Source organism: Felis catus, chromosome A1 (genome assembly GCF_018350175.1).
Source record: "Felis catus isolate Fca126 chromosome A1, F.catus_Fca126_mat1.0, whole genome shotgun sequence".
Classification (NCBI taxonomy): domain Eukaryota; kingdom Metazoa; phylum Chordata; class Mammalia; order Carnivora; family Felidae; genus Felis; species Felis catus.
Window position 1 is genome coordinate 234,744,718 of NC_058368.1, and position 20,819 is coordinate 234,765,536.

The 20,819-nt window shown below is 53.4% G+C and overlaps 1 protein-coding gene across 2 annotated transcripts in view; it reads left to right on the forward strand.

Annotated features, from left to right (window-relative positions):
* Positions 1-20,819, forward strand: part of MED10 (mediator complex subunit 10) — a 175,424-nt gene that overhangs the window by 141,068 nt on the left and 13,537 nt on the right. The gene's annotated exons all lie outside the window — the stretch shown is intronic.

Below are 20,819 nucleotides of genomic sequence, written 5' to 3' on the forward strand. Positions count from 1 at the left end.
ATGAAAAGATAGTGCCCCGAAGGTTTGAAGCTCCGAGAAAGAGAATGGGCGCGGAGCCCCCCCACGAGGCAGTAAATCCTCATGATCTTCTGGGAACGTTTGCATTCATAGGTTTGCGTTGAGGGACAACAGCCAGGTGAGTGGATGGAGGAGTGAGTATTTGGATGGGTTGGGAGAGGGCAACAGCTCCCTCATCCCCAGGGCGAGGCTGCGGGTCACCGCCTGATGTAAAGACAGAGGGGCACCCGTGTAGCAGCATCAGACATCAGACCGCTGCTGGCCACCTTCTAACCCCGCTGCCCAGTCACTGCAGGCTGCCCGGGGTGGATTCTCTTTCCAAAAGGACTTGGACATTGGCTGTGGAGCATCTGATACTAATAATAAAATCGGGGTACCTGGGTGGCTCAGTTGGTTCAGCGTCCGACTTTGGCTCAGGTCTTGATCTCGTGGTCCGTGTGTTCGAGCCCCACGTCGGGTTCTGTGCTGACAGCTTGGAGCCTGGAACCTGCTTTGGAGTCCGTGTCTCCCTCTCTCTCTCTCTGTCCCTCCCCTGCTCACACACAGTCTCTCTCTCTCTCTCTCTCTCTCTCTCTCTCTCTCTCAAAAATAAATAAACATTTAAAAAATTAAATACAAAATGAAGCATACAAATCTACTCCCTTGAGACTGAGGTCTAGGGAAGAGTCAGCAGCAACAGGCATTTCTGCATGCCGGGTGCACTCACGTGCCCTGTTTCATGGGACCTAACAAACCAGCGAGGCCAAAGCTGTCATCACCCAGATTTTAAAGACAAGACAGTTGATACCCAGAGAAGTGAAATGATGTGAACAAGGCCACATCACGAGTAACCGGCAGAGCTGGAGGTCCGGGGCCACTTGGCCTCAGAGCCCCCGCTCCTGGACACATCAGGGCAGCCGATGTGCCGATGGTGGGCACGGTCCCCAGTGATCCCTGACAGAGTGCTCCAAATAACCTTTCTTCTCGAGCGCGTTCTGACTTCCCTACTCATTCCTTCTATGGCACTTTCTGGGAAAGACCCACTGAAATGTTCCCACAGTTCTTTGTCCTCGTTTTTTGTTTTTTTTTTTTTTTCTTGGTCGTGTGGACTGTGTATGATGTGGTGCCATGAAAGGATGATGTGGCTGCTTGAAAGGGCACATTCTGATGACCCACCATTGATCTCATGCTTGCTCGTCCTGAAGTCATGGCTGTGCAGCAGGGGTCCAACTGGAGGCCACGCGGCCACAGTCTGGGCTCCGCTGGCTGGGAGGGGTGTCGCCGGGGCTGCCCAGAGGACTGCGGAGTCTCCTGGGAGAGAAAATGCCTTGAGAGAAGAGAGATGTGGCTGCTCCAGGAGGAAGGCCTCTATCCCTTGAGGGGCTCTGACTCCACCTGGCTTTGTGACTCCAAAAAGCCCCTCTCTGGTTCCCCGTGGACTCGGTCCAAAGAGGGTGGGGGCTCTTCGTGAGTAAGAGCTCTTTTATTAAAACAAGCGGCAGGGCTCAGGTTCGGGTAAGGCCAGCGAGGTGACCAGCACCCCATGCAAGAGGCAGCTTCCTTCTCTCAGAACTGACCTGGGCTCGTACCGCCCTGGGGTGGGGGGTCTCACTCACCTCCCACTAATACCTGCTGTTATGGGTTGACCTGTGTCCCTCCAAAAAAAGTGTGCTGAAGTTCTAACCTCCAGTGCCTCATTGGTCCTGTACAAAGGTGACAATGAGGCCAGTAGGTGGTCTTAATCCAATATGATGGGTGTCCCTATGAAAAGGGGAGATTTGGACACAGATATGCACCCAGGAAGAGTGCCACGTGTAGGTGAAGCCAGAGATTAGGGAGATCTAGCGTCTATAAGGCAAGGAATCTGCAGGGATGGCGGGGGAGCACCTGCAGGTGGAGAGAGTTCTGGAACACATGCTCCTCAGAGCCTCAGAAGGATCCGACAGTGTCCACCCCTTGATTTCCGACCCCTGTCCTCATGAGCTGTGAGACGGTTCCCTCTGTTGTTTAAACAAGGCAGGAGCAGCACAGGGTGCCTGACACTTCCAGACTCCGGAGGTCCCGGCGGGGTGGGCCAGGCGTGAGCCCGGCCGGGAGGAGGTTCAGTGGGCCAGTGGGGCCTGGAAGCCATAATGCGGCTCCCGTGTAACCCGGGCTCAGGGATGCAGGAGGCATCCAGGAGGCAGGGTGGCAGGAGGCCTGGTGGGCTGACCCCTTCCTGCGAGTGTCCCTGCAGATGTACTGGGGCCCCCAGACCCAGGAGGAGCCAAGGGGCTCTGGGGAGCCTTTCGGGGGCTACATGTTCCCTGGGGCCCAGAGCGCAGACGGAGTGACAGCAAGTGCAGATTCCATGCCTTCTGTTTTCTCTTTCTGAACTTGTAACAGGGGATTTTGAGCCCATCAGGGAGGTCACTGCCTCCACTTACTTGAGTTTGTTCAGGGCTGGGCACCAACACACTAAGAGAAGGTGCTGCCACCTGAGGTCTTGAGGCTTTTAGGAACAGGGACCAGGGACGTGGACCAAAGTCAGAGACGTGAGCTTCCATGAGCTTCTAGAAACTCTGAAACCGTCACGTGGCCTCACTGGCACTGTTGACTCAACTACACCACACGGCCACTTGCCGGGTAACACCTCACAGTTTTAGGATGGGCTTGCTCCTCCTCGAGACCGGGTCTAGATGCTACCGAGGGACGCATCTTTGTGTCCTCAGATGGTAGTTCAATGTGACAGAAAGACGGAATCCTGACCCAGCAGGGTGACAGCCAGGCACGGCAGGCACAGTGGCTGCTGTGTCCGGCCAGGGCAGGCGGTGGTGGGGACGGCTGGGCAGAACTGGGTGCCAGCGTCCCAGCTGAACCCCCCTCCCCAACCACGGAAGGCCTGCATCCCAGGTGCACGGTCGCTAGAGCCTGCCCACGGGTGCGGGGGAGACGGGCCAGGAACCCAGCAGGGGTGCACAGGTCACCCGGCACCACACTTGAGAAACGGGGAAATCTCAGTTTCCGGGGCCGTGTATTCAAGCTGTGGGGGACCTAGAAACAGTGTGGGGCCCGCGTCGCTTTGTAGCTTACAGCGAACCCCCCGTGTGAGGAGGCCGGGTTGTGCTGTGCTCAATGACACGTCAGCACGTTCCGGAACGTGATAACTAGTTTCTGTGGCTCCACAAATGTAAAGGAATACCACTTGGATGCAACAGATCAGCTCAATCACTCCTTAAGCATGGGTTACTAAATTAACACTTAACACTGGACTTTTACGTAAACCCTCGGTCAAGGTTTCAATTTCCCTACCAACCAACCGAGAACCTCCAAGATCTTCCCCTGTCGGGCCCTGCTGGAAAGGTGATAAATGATCCCTCCTGCTTGATTTAGCGCTGGTACCAGAGGCTCACCACTTCAATTTATCATCTGTCCCCTCCGTGCCAAACCTGACTTGTCCTTTGCCTCAGTGTTATTTCCCTCTGTGCTACCGGGGACGGCTTACGGCAGCAGATGGCTGGGCCGTGCTCAACCACGGTTGACGACGAGACACCTGGACGAGGCCTGCTGGCTGCCCGGCGCGTGGCCCGCAAGCCGGGCTCCCGGGGCCTCAGAGACGCCCTCCTGGTTCTCAGCAGTAGCGAATGTGAGCGCGGAGAGCTTGCTTTGCAGGTTTTCCGGTGTCCTCTTTTTTCCCATCCACCCAGCCTGGCTGAGGCTTGAGAAAACTGGGGTCCAGCTGGCACTTACTGGAAGCGAAACGGGGAGACACGCCCCACGGTGACGGGCAGCATGTCGGGGCTCCGGTGGAGGTTGGCCCCAGGGGGCCAGAAGAGGCAGGGCTTGGTATCACTTATGGCTACAAAGCCAGGCGTCCGGGCCAGGGCTGGGGGGCTACGGGCAGGCAGGGAGCTTTGAGGAAGCCTTTGGGCTGGTGGCACAGCCTCTCTGTTGGCAGACGTGTTCAGAGGCACCCAGCCCCTGGTGGCTGGGAGATGCAGGCGGACAGGTGTGTCAGGAGCCGGGCAGAGCCCCGGGGCCTGGGCGAGGGTCTTTGTGTCTGTGCCTCTCAGGAGCCACTCTCGTGCCGTCCCCTCCCAGCCACGAGCCAGTCTTCGTCACCGTTAGACGTCTGGGGCCCTTTGAGTGAATGGCCCCTTTCTGGGTGGCCCGGCCATCCCAGCTGGTTGTCCTCTCCTTCCGGCCTGCGGGCCTGGGCGTGACTGTGCTCCCCTCCCCCAGCCGCTGATCACGGCTCTCGGCAGGCACTGTGCCAAGCACCGTGGGGGACCTGAACCTGTACCCCGGCCTACCAGCAGCTCGGCACCCCCAGACCCCTATCCCCGGGGACCAGACTGATGAGAGAGAGAGAGAGAGAGAGAGAGAGAGAGAGAGAGAGGGTTTGCACCCTCCTGGGTCGGGGCAGGCTGCACGGAGACAATGAGAATAACAGCCCCGTTGGGAGAGATGGTCTCTTGCGCTCAGCCTCGTGACCCTCTCTTCAGCCACCTAAGAACGAGCCCTGGGCCTGGGGCACTTGTCATCCAGAGATAGACCGCTCACCGTCACCGTGGTCACTGTGTTCGGAAGGAGTGTCTCCTGCTTTAGAATCTGTGTGGGCTCCTTTGCTCTGCACAGACATGTGGGCCTCGCGGTACCTGGCCAACCTCACTGCCCCGTCTGTCCCCCGTGGGGTGGGAACAGGGTCCTCCTTCTGCCAGATGTCCTGCGTCGGCTACAGGAGGGACCTATGGGCTCTGGTGACCGGTGGCCAGCGCTGAAGCTGGATCTCGCTGGTCCGTCTCCACATGGGCACAGTGTTGCTACACCCAGAGCTCGGCTGTGTGTTTTCCTCGGTGACCCCGATGTCTAGGGGCAGCGGGCAGATGTCGATGTCGAGGGGCATGCTCACCAGGAGGTGGAGCCAGTAGACGCCTCCTCCTTGACAAGGCCCCAGAGGTGTGCCGTGCAGTGCCCAGTGCTGGTGGCCTGGCTGGTGGCCCGGGGCACCGGCTTTCCAATCACAGAGAGCATGTGGCGCTCTGGTTCCCACCTGGCACCCAAGACTCCCCTTGCTCGGAAAAGCTTTCTGTGGTGCCTGCTCCCCTAAAGCATCTGATCAGTGCCCTCCTCCCGGCCCCCTCTGGCCGTGAATCCTGCCCTGCCCCTGCGAGTGTGGGGCAGGCCTTGGGGACAAAGCCCACAGACCTGAGTAGGGTGTGAGTATCTGACTAATGCCCTTGTGTAGACACCAGCAGGTAGCCTTGGAGCCCCCTAAATGCTTTCTTCTCCCCCATGATAAAAATGGCTTTCTTTTGCCATTCTGGAGAATATCATTGCTTCCTGCTTGTTGCCAAAGACAGGCAGCACTTGTCTTCTTAGACGTTGCTGACACAGGTGGAATCATTACCACCCCGAGAAGACCGTGACTGTCACAAAGGTGACTGTTCTTGCACATCCGTCGGCTGTGGGCATTTCTGCATTGGCCTTAGAGCTGGAGAGCCAGACAGCCTGGTTCCAGGGGCCCAGTATGGAAAGAAGGGTGTGAGCGGGCTGGTCCTTGGTCAGGTCAACCACCCCCCGTCGGTCCTTCCTGCATCCCTCTGGCCCCCCACCCCCTTTCCCTGAGACCCCGCCTGACTCCTCAGCATGTGAACACACAGAACAAGGACCTGGTGTCCCTTCACGAGGGTGGGCGCTGAGCTGGGTACAGGCAAGCAAATGGCTCGAGAGGCTCCTGTGAGTGTCCAGCTGGCAAAGCCCCAGAATAGGAGCAGCTCCCCCTGGGGGCCCCAAGGACCCCCCACCCCCCCACCACCTTGCCCGCTGCTCTCCAGGCAGCCATGTTGGTGAGTTCTGTGCTACCTGTGTCCTCTGTCAGGTCAGAGGGAGAGTGAGCATCCTTCTCCAGCAGAACCTTTGCTAATGGGAAGCCATCTGTCTTGGCCCCGCCGGCAGAGGCGCCTCCCCCCTCTTAGCCGCCAGAAATATTAGTCTTCATGTTCCAGCTCCTTGAGCTGCTGTCCTCAGGTTGCCAGTCATGGCCAAGTCCTCCAGGGTTCAGACATGGGGGGAGGGGTGTCCAGGCAGCCTTGGGACTCATCCTCCCTAGGTTCAGACCCATCACAGTGTAGTTTTGCTTCAGGGCAGTGGTGTCTCTGTAAATCTAATAAAATCAGCTCCCAATAGAGACCAGTATCCGTAACGATCAAGTGCGATGTTACTGCTGCCATGGGAGACAGACTCTGGGGAAGAGCTGTCTGCAGAGCTTTTGGCCCCCAGGAGTGATGCTCTCAGGAAGCCAGGACACGGGACTGGCTGGGGGAGGGGCAGGTGCTGACTCACAGGGTGGATCCCCCAGTGCCCCGTGTGGTCCCTCTGAGTTGTCACAGAGGGAGGCGAGTGCATGTACCTCTATAACCTTGTAGCCACCCGATGTCACCGCTGGCCACCCCTGGGGTCAGGGACGCTAGCCCTGAGCAGAGCGGCTGTTCTCTGCAGCAAAGGGCAACACCCAGTGTGTTAAATTGCCAGCTGACTAGGGGCTTAAACAATAAACATTTATTGCTTCACAGAGTGTGGAGGCTGAAAGTCCAAGGTCAAAGCATCAGCTGGGCTGGTTCCTTCTGTGACTGGGAGGGAGAGTCTGTTCCAGGTTTCTCCTTGGCTTGTAGACATCCTGTGTCTCCTCACATCTTTCCTCCCTGAGTGTCTGTCTCCAACCCCCAATTTTTCCTTTTCATAAGGATGCAGCCATATTGGATTAGGGCTATGATTGTGTGATTTATAATAAATATTTATTTGCTCTTTGTCTCTGGTTCTGGCACAGAGCTCGTAAAACCCTTGGAATTTCCTAAGTGCTGAGAGCAATAAAGGTGTCTTTATTGCAGGAGAACTGACCAGATGCTTAAAGGGTTGAAACTGTCGGTCCTACTACGCCCTGACCCCTGGGGGAGAGGAGAAGGGCTGGAGGTTGAATCAATCACCAGTGGCCGATGATTTAATCAGTCGTGTCTGTGTAATGAAACCTCCATAAAAACCCAGAAGGGTGGGGTTCAGAGAACTTCTGCGTTGATGAGCGCGTGGGGGAGTGATGGCCCGGGGGGTCACGGAAGCTCCACTCTCTTTCCCATCCCCGGCTGCAGAGAGCAAGATGGAGTCACTCATGTCAAGCAGGGGCTTGTGTTTAGCAATGACGTAAGCGGTAACATCATTGTAACTATCGGATTTCGCCCAGACCAGCACCGGCTAATGATACCCCAGAACTGATAATAAATTAGAAGCAGAGGAGCCCTCTGCAGGGGTCCAAGACTGATTAAATATTTTAAAGAGGCAGGGTTTTTGCAGCAAACTGTCGGACTCCTCAGACATGTCCCCTCTATGTCTGACACTTCACCAAGGCCCAGCTGGTCTCCGAGCAGAACTGAGATCCTTCCCTGCTTGAACACGGTAAGCAGTAAGTGCTGGCCCGGACTGGACTGAGGCCTCATCCCAGCTGTGGACCCACAGACTGACTTCGTGTTGGTTCCTCGGCTTCCCACCCCCTGTCCTGCCTGTTTGTCGTGAGACTTGTCTTGGGCTCTGCTTTGTGTGATGTGCCAGAAAGCCAAGTTTTTTTTTTTTAATTTTTTTTTTCAACGTTTATTTTATTTTTGGGACAGAGAGAGACAAAGCATGAACGGGGGAGGGGCAGAGAGAGAGGGAGACACAGAATCGGAAACAGGCTCCAGGCTCCGAGCCGTCAGCCCAGAGCCCAACGCGGGGCTCGAACTCACGGACCTCGAGATCGTGACCTGGCTGAAGTCGGACGCTTAACCGACTGCGCCACCCAGGCGCCCCTAGAAAGCCAAGTTAATCATGTGGTGAGACGTCACTGAGTCTGGAATCCTGAACCTGCTTCATGAGTATGTTACCCTCGTTTTATGACTGAATAAAGCTCACGTTGTGGAGGGACCCCACTTGTGTGTGCGCCTTCATAGTGCGCTCGTGACTGTTGCCCTGTGCACCCCTTCCGTCTGGCTGTTCCAGAGTTACAGCCTTCATAACATACCGGTAATCTCGTAAGTGACTGGTTTCCCGAGTTCTGTGAGCCACTCTTGCAAATTCTCAAACCCAAGGATGGGGTTGTAGGAATATCCAATCTCTAGCTGGTCAGTCAGAGGCACAGGTGACAGCCAGGACCTGCGTTGGGGTCTGCTGTGGGTGGAGAAGGAGCAGTCCTGTGGGATCTGATGATCGTTCCTGGTAGATAGTGTCAGAATTGAGCTGAATCTTACGACACCCAGCCTGTGTTCCAGAATAGCTTGGATGTGTGGGGATAAAGACCAAAGTTGCAGTGGAAGTCAGAATTGTGGGGCCCATTCTCATGACCCCACTTTGAATTACCTCATTATGTCCGCAATAACCCTATTTCCACGTAAAGTCATATTCTGAGGTGCTGAAGGGTTGGAACCTCAACATGTGAATTTAACAGAAGACACACTTCAACCCCGAGCACTGAGGAAGGTCACAGCTGTGACTCTTTGGGAGGTGGCATTCCCAGCAGCTGGGCCACGGGGTGTACTGGTCCCAAGGAGGACATCAAAATATCCCCCTTTTCACCTTTGCTGAAAGCTTACAAAATTCCCAACTAGTCTACATTCAGGGTTTTTAAAGATTTTTTTGTTTTTAATTTTTCTATGAATATAATTTATTGTCAAATTGGCTTACGTACAACACCCAGTGCTCATCCCAACAAGTGCCTCCTCAATGCCCATCACCCATTCTCATTATGTGGCTGGAAGCTGGGAGCTTTGTCAAATTAAATAAACTGTGTCTGGCGATACATCTATATTATTGACATTTATCCTGTGGTCCAGAATAGATATACCATAAAACTGTGCATTAATTCAGTCAGTTCCAGATTTATTTGGATTCCTGAATTTTTCTTGTCTCCTGCCGCCATTTGGACTTTTTAGAATAATTTTTGGTCCTTCACATCTTATAAAATTCCAAGCCATTTATTTTATAGTTTTCTCAAACACACGAGAGAATGATTTTTTACCTGATTTTGAAAAAATGACTTTTACCTTAAAAATGGATTTTTTACTTTGATGAAACCTCTGATGGCTGTTCTCAGGCTATCTGCAAATCGTTGTCGTGTAAAATTTTCTGGGGCATCCCACTTAATACCAAGCTATTCTAGGACCTTGTTAACGGGAACATTGGGAGACGATGAAGGCACAGCCCCTGCTGGGAAATGTCACCCAAGCCAATGTAGTAATAAGTCATAATCCAGTGAAGGGCCGAGGACACCAGACGAAGAGCTAAAAGGCACGGGTTCAAGTCCTGGCCTGCCGCCCACTGGGGATCTGGGGCAAGTTCTCCCCTTTCTGTCTGTTTGCACAGACCATTGTGGGGGCCGGGGAGTGGAGTGGGGTCTGCACTTACTGGAGGGATTTTCACACACGGTCACCCAGCAGCACATGGGAAAAGCCAGTCCCCACGGCCAGTGCTGCGTGTCCCATCTTGCCCCCCGGCGTGTTGTGGCTCCACCGGTGAACTTCGCCATGGCAGAGCTCCCTCTTCATTCCGCCTCGTCACCACTCCTATGCCACAACTTCTGTGCTGCACACCCAGGAAGGCCGGGCCGCTTTCCTGAGGGACGTGGGCAGGTCTCGACGCTCCGCAAATCACCGATGCTTCCTTGCCAGGGATCTGATGTCTCCCACCTGGCCGGAGTTTGCTCTCTCAGAACGTTCTGCTGATGTAGCAGACGTCCGAGTCAAAGAAATGAGTTTGTGGGGAGCCCTAAGCCCAGAAGGCTATAATAAATTATGGATGTTGCTGGAGGAGTGTCACCGGCAGCTGATGTGGCCTCTGAGCACCATTGGAAGATTGCGAAGCTATGACGGTGTGACCAGAACGGAGGGCTTAGGAGAGGTAGTTTGGCTTTAGGTGGCAAGACGAGACCTGAGCATGGCTGCGTCCTAAGAGGGGAGTTTGAGGTTCAGGACCAGCGTGGAAGCATACGGTGCCCACACGCGAAGGATGAGCTAGTGGAGGTGAGTGGGGGCTTCACAACTTTCCCCTGGACGCTCTTTTCTGGGACGAGAGCAGGAAACCTGGTCCGTGTACAGTTTCCCCCCCTCAACGTGAATTTATGCACGTAGTTCGAATATTAACACGATTTACTGATAGGATATTAACAGATGCTTCTGTACATTTTAACAAGAAAAACGGAGGCAGTGACCGACATCTGCTGTGACTGTTGCTGCCTAAAAAGTCACATGCTCACCACCAACATCAGCGCATCTCTTGCGCAGCGAAAGTCTCCGTGTGGCACTGCGCACCCGGCCCTGGGGCTGGTCTGTGAGAGCAGCTCGGTTCCTGCACGTCGATTCCTGCAGTGATTCCTGTCGTGGTTGTGACTTTGCAAAAGAGTGTTTCCGCACTGAGCAGAGCCTGGGCCCTGACGTACAGCTCCAGACTCTAACCCCCTTGCAAGGGAATGAATACAAGCGCAATTATACTCGGCACTAGACTTGGCAGAATACGCAGGGATTGTGTCGGCTTCCTGATGGCTCACCGATTAAAATCTCAATGAGTCTGGGGCAGGGTGACCCCTGCATCTAGTCTGGTACCCGGAAGGGGTCACTGTTGTCACCAGGTCTGCTGTCCTACCCCTGCATGTGGCAGCTTCAAGAGGATCTACCACCACCTCCAAACGTGTGCCCGTCGGTACAAGCTTGGCTGTGTGGGAGGAATGGCCCCTGCTGGTAACGCAATCACGTTTTGGCTCCTTGCTGTCATGGGAGCGCTGTGTGCTTGTGTGCCATCCGATCCTCGTGAAAGAGCTGTGGGGAGATCAGCGGCCAGGAGCCCTGTGGATGGAGAAGGAACTTGCCGCCAGCCAGGCGCCTGGCTTGTGGGGTGTCCTGGCTTGTATGTGGGGTGACAGCCTGGGAGGAGTCGGTAGGACTAACCTCTGGTATTTTTTCTTTTCCACCATTTTTATTTTCAGTGACCGATGGAGTTATCTCAGGAGTGAAAATGTGAAATGGAAGGAAACCAACGTTTCTTTAAAACATGTTTTTTAATGTTTATTTATTTTTGAGAGAAAGGGTGTGAGCCGGGATGGGGGAGAGAGAGAGGGAGAGAGAATCCCAAGCAGGTTCTGTGCTGTCAGTGCAGAGCCCGACGTGGGGCTCGATCCCATGAACCTCAAGATCATGACCTGAGCCAAAGTTGGCCTCTCAACCGACTGAGCCACCGAGGCGCCCCTCTTCTTAAGATTTGATGTGAGATTGTAATCACAGGTCAAAGAAAAAACATGTAAAGGCGTCCAGCTGCCACCAGTTCTCTCCACAGCCGAGCTTTCCCTGTCTTTACCCATCAAACCACTCCTGCATCTCCAATCATGCTTCTGACATATACTTATAATGGCTTAGTCCCCAAAGGCATCTGGTGCCTGTGAGATCCAGATGGCACGAACTGTCATGGAAATCTTGGTGAATCCAACAAGAGTGAAGATGCAGAGTGGCTTGCTCCTGTCACCTCTCTCGGGGCAGTGGGGCCACGGGCTGCCGGGAGGCCACAGCAGGAACAAGGCTTCTAGTGCTGGAGTGGCATGGTATCTCTGTCCTCCCTATGCTCTCTTTGAGGTCCTCTGCATGATGACCTCGCGGGTCCCCAGGGAGGCCTCCGTAGCCCTTGGGATCTTCAAACCTATTCCTGGTGGGGTGGTTGATTCAGGGACAATTCAAACAATGTTTTCCGAAAAAGTTCTCTGAGCTACGAGCGGGACAAGGTGAGGCTGTAGGATGAGGAAGCTCACCCTTGCTCTCCCGGGGCTCAGAGCCCAAGGCCAGGATGCTGTACATCCCCATGTGGCCAGGGAGTGGGTGAACATGACCCCATACTGCCCCACCCTGGGATGCTGCACAAGCCTGGCTTGAAAGCTGACAAGCACCATTGCCACACTCTGAAGGCAACATAAGTCTCATAAAGCATGCAGGGCCCGTGGGAGAAAGGAAGCATGAATAAGAGATGGGATGGAGTGGAGGCGAGCCTGTGCCGGCTCTAGCCATGTTAGTGGGTCTGCATCAGCCACTAACAGGAACCTAAACACACGTGGTCTGCTCAACGACCTATCCCTTCAGGAGCAGTGTGAGGGCTTAGAGCATCGACACCCAAAGAAGAACACACTTGAGACAAGTGGAAGGAAAGGATTCTGGTTGTATTTTAGGGGAAGTGATGTGAGGCTTACAGAAACTCACCCGGTGCAGGACTCATGGATGCATGAATAGAATAGCCGTGCCAGGTAACCAAGGCCATCCTTGGGAGACTTCATTTCTTGGACAGAGAAAGAGTCAAAGATCCAGGTGCGAACAGGTATATAGAGTTCCCTTTCTAGATGCAGTGTGGTTTGGAAGGGCCGATGAGCTTTGTGACTCAGGGGAACCTGCTCATGGGGAAGGAAGGGACATGACTCCTGGTCTCTGCTCCCTTTGGATCGACATAAATGGTAGATATGAAGATGCTAGGGATCTTGATCCCTTTCATGGCAGCATGAGTGCAATTTTATCAGTTTTGGCACAGGGGGCATTGGGACAGCCTGGGGCATTCAGGAAAAGAAGTCACCATGGTTGTAGAGCAACATGGCTGCACCCTTCTCCAGCTGCCAGCTGTTGGCCAACTTGTTGGTGAGGCCATTACAGAAGATGTTCAGCCTTCACCAGACTGATTCATGTGGATGAAAGAATTATCGCTTTCAGTTGTTCTGTGACTTTGAGCTGGAAGATTGTAAGAAATATCTTAGGAAGAGGTATTTTCTTGAACACCAAAGAACATAGTGGAGAGAGCTAATGCTTTAAAAACTCATGATGGCAGGTGGATGCCAGATGCTGGTAGTACCAGGCAGCTCACCATGGGGCCCGTGGTGGCTCAGATTTGTGTGATTGGATTTACAAACGGGAGCTGCCTCGTCATGCCAAGGGACTTTGCCGAATCAAACATATCTCTTTGAAACTGGACGAGGTCACACCTTTCCCCTGCTTTCATAGTGATGTTATGAGAGAGATTACTAAATCTGCAGTCACTTTGTGTGGTCCCAGGTCTGTCTCTTTTCTTGCCGGGACAATGCTGACTGACCTCACTGAGATTCACTTTCTTCTATGTCAGGCGAGAGGGATTATCACTACACTTACATTCAGGGTTGTTGCAGGATCCACCAAGAGAACATTTTTTTTAAGTTTGCTTATTTTTTTGAGAGAGAGAGAGAGTGGGGGAGGGGCAGAGAAAGAAGGAGAGGGAATCCCAAGCAGGCTCCATGCTGTCAGCCCAGAGCCCGATGCAGGGCTTGATTTCATCTCACAAATCATCAGAAATTAAAGTTGGACATTTAACCAACTGAGCCACCCAGGTGTGCCCAAGAGAACATTTGTGAGAAGGTCTTTCATGAACTCTTCAGAATTTGACAGTGTGAGGTTTTACCTTGTCAGTCAGAGCTCGACTGTGCCCCTGTGTCAGGATTTCATCTCCAAACCACTCGCTGCTTCTTGGGGCTCCATTTTTATGTTATAACGAGTCTCCCATCAGCATGAGCTGGAGTCATGTCAGATGGTTCCAGCTGAGAAGAGACCCATGCTGGTCACAGTTACTAAGGATGCACTGGTGTGGGCAGGGATGTCCTGCTCTGGAGACCTCTGGGATAGTAGCTCCATCAGGGTCTTGCCTCTTAGGACAGCAGTGGGCCCCAGAGACCTGGAGAGGGGGCCCACCCTCTAGGCACACTGCCGAGTTCTTGGAATGAAAGCTCTTAGGTGCTGCTGGTTCTCAAAGTACCCACTCCACTGAGAAGTCCACTGATTCCTTCTAGTTTTGCTATTGCTAAGGCCAAGGCTTTTGCTTTTATTGAAATAGTAACTAAACTCTGTTTTCAGGAAAACAAGAGTTCATTCACCACTTTGGCATCCCATCAGATGCTACCATTGTTTCCATATGGTAAATTCAGGAAAGTACTTTGGCGGGTGAGGGAGGGTTTGAAGGAGATGATCTCACTGGAACTGAAGTAATCCACAGACCAAAAATATAATCCATAGGTGAGGGGGAGGAGGTTTATCCGAAGAGAAATATTCAGAAATAAGTGTTCCCTAAGACATGTCTTCATTTCAATTTCTAGAAAGAAAGATGGTTCACTAAAATAACTGTCTTTGGAATCTAGTAACCCAATATAAGCTCTAGATCCCAGACTAGCTGGTAGAATTGAGGTCCAGATGTCTGATTCACAGCAACTGCAAAGAATATAACCATACATGATGTTGTGATTTATAATAAATATATATTTGGTCTCTGTCCCAGTTCTGGCACAGAGCTCTTAAAACCCTTGGGATTTCCTAAGTGATTGAAGTGGTAAAGGTGTCTTTTGTTATGTTAATGAGGCGGCCTTTGCACCCCACCTAAGGTTGGGGCTGGTTGTTGGAACTTTCAGTCCCACCCACCCCTATCCTCCAGAGAGGGAGAGGGGCTGGAGGTTGAATCTATCACCAATGGCCAGTGATTCAATCAAACATGCCTATGTAATGAGGCCTCTGTAAGATCCCAAAAGGACAGAGTTGGGAGAGCTTCATGGTTGGTGAACCCATGGAGATTTGGGGACAGTGGCACATTCAGAGAGGGCATGGCAGCTCTGTGCCATTTGCCCACGCCTTACCCTATGTGTCCCTTCCATATGGCTGTTCCTGAGTTACCTACTTTTATGATAAGCTGGTGCTCTAGTAAGTAAAATGTTTCTCTAAGTTCTGTGCGTGGCTTTAGCAAATTAACCAAATTTAAGGAGAGGGTCATGGGAGCCTCCAGTCTGTAGCAGATCAGTCAGAAGCACAGGTGGCCTGGGCTTGTGAATGGCATCTGAAATGTGTCAGTGGGGGCATCTCGTAGGACTGAGCTTTCAACCTGTGGAATCTGATGCTCTCTCCGAGTTACGAATGCCAATTCAGAATTGAACTGAATTGTAGGACACCTAGCTAGTGTCTGAGAATTGCTTGTTGGTATGGGAACCCCCCCCCCCCCATTTGGAACTGGGCGTAGAACTCTTTTATCATGGAATCAAAGTAATTTGAGCTCCAATGTCTGGCAATCTCACCTACTAGCAGGTGGCTTCAGTCAAATCATTTTGTTTGTCTGGGCTATTTTTCCAGCTTGGGCCAGGCTTGGCTGATCTTGGCTGGGCCACCCCGTGTGCACAGGCCAAAGACTCACCAGTGCATGAAGGCCTCTCCTGACACAGCTGACTTCCATCCACATGGTCTCTCGCCCTTGCCAAGCGAGCGTGGGCTTGCCCACTGAGTGTTTGTACAAGGACACAAGGCGCTGGGCACTAGGCTTGGGGCTGCTACATTTTGTTGCCCAAGAATATCACTAGGGTAGTTCAGATCCAAAGAGTAGGGAAATAAATTGCACTTAATGATGAAAAAAGTTGAAAAATCATATTGCAAAGGGCAGAGATATAGGCAAGGAAGAAACAGCCACTATTTTTACAAACAACTTACTGCAAAAGGTAAAACCAAGTAAGCCAAGCTGAAAACCAAACCAAAACAAAAATTCAGGTCACCACTTAGACTTGGGAGGGAAAAACAGTCAAACTTGGCCATGCTTCATGAATCAGTGGCTCTGGATATAGTCTAACAGAACATCGACTACATACTTCCAGGGTTAAGATCTTAGGAGAGCTCCCTTGTCAAAGGTTTTGTTCTTGTATCTGTTCCCAGCAATGGCTTCTTGGTAGCCCGTCACACACAGTGGGAGAGGAATTTTTGGTGAAACTTTGTGGATGTTTTTTTTTCTGAGGTCCAGGGGAAGTATAATCAGGCTTTACCAGAGTTCACATTTTTTTTGCTTGTTCTGCCAGTTTGGAATCATTCGATACCAGATGCTCCTTACCTCTCTCAATCGGCTTGGAGTTCAATATGGCCTAGAGTTGACCTAAACAGCCCAGATTTGTTCCGATACAACCCCACTGTAGGCTTAGCTTCTCCCTCGAGTTGTGAGGACTCGGGATCTCCTTGGAGACTCTGTTTATTCCGTGATCATTCCTGACCTCTCCCAGGGGTCGCCTGTAGACCAGCTGTGGGGGATCACTAGTCTTAGAGGCATTTGATCTGAGCCAGCCCATGAGCCAATAGACCTTGGACGCCTCCTTTGGCACAGAACAAACCGCCTGCAGAATGTTTGGGGGACACTCTCATCAGTCCATGATTTTGTGTCCCAGCTTCCTGGAATCCTGGGAAGAGCAGAACCTAACTTCTTGCTCCAGAGTTATAATTCTGCAAGTCATTGGCGGGATCTGAGAAGACCCTCTATTTAGGGAAGCCCAGATCTGGGCTGTAGAACTTAAGTTGGTATTCCCCACTTGCTTACAGCTGAGCTATACATTTGTATAAGGTCTTATGATGCAAAAAAGAGAAGATAAAAGGAGCAAAGCTTTCCCTATCTATATCAATACTGAGGCAAACTCTGCTTTTTCCTAAGAAAATGCTACCATGATGAGTGGCTCTTGATAGAAGCAAATCTGCACACCTGGTGGGTGACTATTGAATATAATCAGAGAGATTTGTTTGTGCAAAACTGATAATTAATAGGGGCCCCTGGGTGGCTCCGCCGGTGAAGCGTCCAACTAACTTCAGTTCAGGTCATGATCTCACAGCTCATGGGTTCCAGCCCTGCATCGGGCTCTGTGCTGACAGCTCAGAGCCTGGAGCCTGCTTCGGATTCTGTGTCTCCCTCTCTGCCCCTCCCCCGCTCATGCTCTGTCTCCCTCTCTCTCAAATAAATGAACATTAAAAAAAAACCCTAATAATTAATAGGAAATGTCTTCCTAACCTTTGTCACAAAACTGCAATGGATTAATAATAATAATAATCTTTAAAACCAGAAAGAGTATGGAGATACTTCCTTAAACCTGCGATTTTTTAAAAGACCAGAAAACTCGAGTTGAATGGCACTTTATCCGCTCCATGGAGGCCTCAGCAGCTTGCTTTAACACAGGAAAGCCTTTTCTCCCAGAGCCTGGGGGCCGCATGTTGCCTGGTGCTTCTCTGACTCTGCCTTGAACGAGGAGCTCGTTAACCTTCTGGCCGTACCTGTGAGCACAGAGGCGGGAGGCTTCGTTATCTGCTTTTCACAGATGGACCAGTCAGATCCCGGAATCATCATACAGTAACTCTGCCGGTGGCCGTGGTGGTCTGCTGTCCAAGGTCAAAGTACGTCCCAGCCCCCTGTGATGAGGCCACCTGGGCCGGAGGGCTGAGGAAGAGTGGATGAGAGGCAGCTGGTGACCGAGTCTCAGAGGCCCCGATACCTGGCCCCCTTTTGGAGTCCACTGGAGCCCCAAAGGCCACAGTGAGAACTGCCCCTTGGGAATGAAGACATCTGGTCCTGCTGCATACATCTCATCTTCTTTTTTTTATTTTTTTTTTAATGTTTATTTTTGAGAGAGAGAGAAGCAGAGGGAGAGTGGGGGAGGGGCAGAGAGAGAAGGAGACACAGAATCCGAAGCAGGTTCCAGGCTGTCAGCACCGAGCCCGACGCAGGGCTTGAACTCACCAACTGTTGAGATCCTGACCCGAGCTGAAGTCAGATGTTTAACCAACTGAGCCATCCGGACGCGCCAATAAATCTCATCTTTCAAAACGTAAGACTCCGGCAGTAGAAATTTTGATGAGATGTGGAGTAAGAATCTTGTTTTTTTTACTTTTTTTTTTTTAAGTTTATTTATTTTTGGGACAGAGAGAGACAGAGCATGAACGGGGGAGGGCCAGAGAGAGAGGGAGACACAGAATCGGAAACAGGCTCCAGGCTCTGAGCCATCAGCCCAGAGCCCGATGCGGGGCTCGAACTCACAGACCGCGAGATCGTGACCTGGCTGAAGTCGGACGCTTAACCGACTGCACCACCCAGGCGCCCCTGTTTTTTTTACTTTTTAAGAAAGGAGGTGAGGGGTGCCTGCTTCTCAGTTTCCAAAGGACACCCCTCGATGCAGTGCCCAACAAATGCCCAGCCCCCACCCAGCAGCCGCCCAGGAGCTTGCCCCTTCCCAGGACCGGGTCCTGTCTGCTTCCCTCCATTGTTCCGGCGACCCCGGCACCCCCCACGGTGTGCTGATGGTGACCCCAGAACAGACCTAAGGAGGGGCACCAAATGGGGATGCGAAGCTCCTGGGGAGGGGTGCGCGCCTCATTAAGCACGCAGGCTGCCTTCTGGGACCTGAAGGCCTGACTTGGGGTATTTGTGAACCTGCACCTGTCGGGCCCACGAGATGCCCCGCACACCCTCGCTGCTCCCGCAGAGACAGTCATCTCTGTCTGTTGTTTGCACGCTGGGCCTGGCTCCTAATCAGGCCCCGGCCGAAACCGAATGAGAAGGTAAGCTCTCTCTCGGGCTGTGCTCGGGTGGCCCGTCCCGTCCTGCACAAAAGTCCGGCCTCGCAGCCTCCAGGGAGGAGTGAGAAGCGAGAGCCAGACAAGCTGCCTTTGTCAGAAATCGTCCACAGTGACGGGCCACGGCAGGAGCCACGCTCTGCACCCACGCTTTTTATCTTGTAGGTTGTGGGTGGCTGAGAAGGAGTGGAGTGAGCTCAGGGCAAAAGGATTCCCGCCTCGAGGGCAGGACCTTTCTGCCATCGCACAGGTGGCATTTGACCCGTTCCCGTCCGTCTCTCTAGCTGCAGAGCTGGTGGGGTTTGGGAACCACAGCCCATCTATTTTCATAGACGGCGGGGTTTCAGTCCTGCAACCCCTCTGTCTTTCTGCCATCGGACTGGCAGGCTGAGGGCCTGCACCAGCTCAGTGGTAAGAAATACGAAAAGAAGAGAAACATCCCCAGGAACGTGCCTCCGTATCCGTAGTAATCTCCCTCCATCCCGTTCTCTCTCTCCCTCTATCACCAGCTCTCCCTGCAATCGTTTATAAACCGCTGGGGAGGAAAGGTTAGACAGGCTAAGTTCTGGGTCACACCGTGAAGCGCCCTCTCTGCTGCTCGCAGACTATTTCAGCTGGGTTTCTCTGCTTTGCCCCAAATGGACACATCGAAGGGCTGGCGAATTATCGCCAGCGGGACTCTGTTGGCTTCTTTGTGAAGGGCGCCTCCTGTCTCGGAGCTGGGACGGTCGCGGAGGCTCTCTGCCAGCCGCGGAGGGAGGGAGTGCTCCTTCTGGGAGGTCCCACGGGTTGACCCAAGCAGGACGGAGCAGAGCAGAGAGCGCAAGCCGGAGCGAGCTGGGAGCTGGGAGCCGGCCACCAGTGCAGATGGTTTCTTCAGTATGGAAACCAGACGGTGAGGACCTCGCGAAGCCTCAGCGAGGAAATAAAGGATCTCTGGAGGCTGTCAGAGGATCCGTGCAAGCCTGTCCTGCGCATTCATTCATTCGCTCGCTCACTCGTTGCACACGCTTTCCCATCGAAGTGACACCATGCCCGCGTCGTGGGATACGAGGAAGGACTGGTTCCCGTGGGCCGTAGGCCCCCTGGGGTTGTTCCCCAATAGTCCCCTGCTGGCCTTCAGCCCCTGCCAGCCCTCCAGTGTGGCCCCAGTGGCTGGGAGGTCACACTGGAAAAAGGCTCAGGAGAAACCGAATGCCTGCCTGAGGCCTCGCATGACCCCAGCCCCTCTCTTTAGGGTTGAGTCTTCTCTTTCTTTGGCTCTCCTGCCTGTGGCTCTGCCCCTCACGTCACAGTGACTTCCACGAGCCGGACTCCCACCAGTGAGGGTGCTCCAGCTCCTCCCCCTCCCCAGGTGGGGGCAGACGCAGGAGGGCTGCCCGGAGGAGGCTTTGGGGGCACGGGTGAGGGACGTCTTCCCTCCCAGGAGCCCAGGGGAGGGTCCGCCGTGGGGGCCGAGCTGAGCCGAGAGGAGGTCCCATCCTCGGCAAGAGGAGTCCGTCGGGCTGCCCCTCAGACACACAGCTGTCCCCAGAGCTGCGGTCGTGGGATTAGATCAGAGAGGCCTCCTGGAGGCGCTTTCTAAACAGGGAAATCTTCCTCGGGGCAAAGGCTGGGTGCTGTTATTTTGAGAGGCCCAAAGGGAAACGATGGGTGCTGGATGGTTTTTCTCCTCTTGGTTCTACAATAGGGCAAGCCTGGCCTCCCTCCCGAGCGGTGTGTCTGCGCTGGGGCTAAGGCCACGAGAAGCCCAGATCTGTTATTCTTCTCAAATGTCTGGGACTGGACAGCGTAGTCATGACTCTGTTCGGTGTGGAATATATGCCGCGTCCTTGGCACAGCGGACGATTCCCCTTTCTTATGATGGCCGAGGACGCCCGTGGAGAAGGGACCGCTCTCGGCAGTCGGCACCTGTGAAAAGCCAGTTCGGGGTTTTGCATCAAAGAGCGACAAGGACGAGGTTGTTCCGTTGAGCGAATGGAAAAAGGGATTTTGCTGAATCTCGAGAGTTGGTGTGGAGCCCAGAGAGCGTCAGTCAGAACTCCCATCCCCAGGACCTAGCGACGGCTTCTCGAAGCCAGCAGGGGCGCGGGCCCGCTGGTGCCGTGTTAGTGCAGAGGTGCGTTTGGAAGAAACGGGTGCATTTCTTTGTGTTCAGTTGCGGCTCATGGTATTCAGTGAGGCGACAGCCGCCGGCTTCCAGGCTACACGGGGTGGCAGCGGGGCTGAGCTGGGGCCCTGAGTGGATGCTCTGGGGAAGAGGAAAGGTCCCACTGCACTTGGGGCTCCCGTGCTAATGGGACCTTACCTCTTCCTTGTGCACACCAGCTGTGCATCTGCACCCGCCAGGGCCTCCAGGAGCGCGGGGAAGGGGCCTTAGCGCTCCGAGCTGCCTGAGCTGTGCTTTGGGGTGTGGGGAGGGGCATC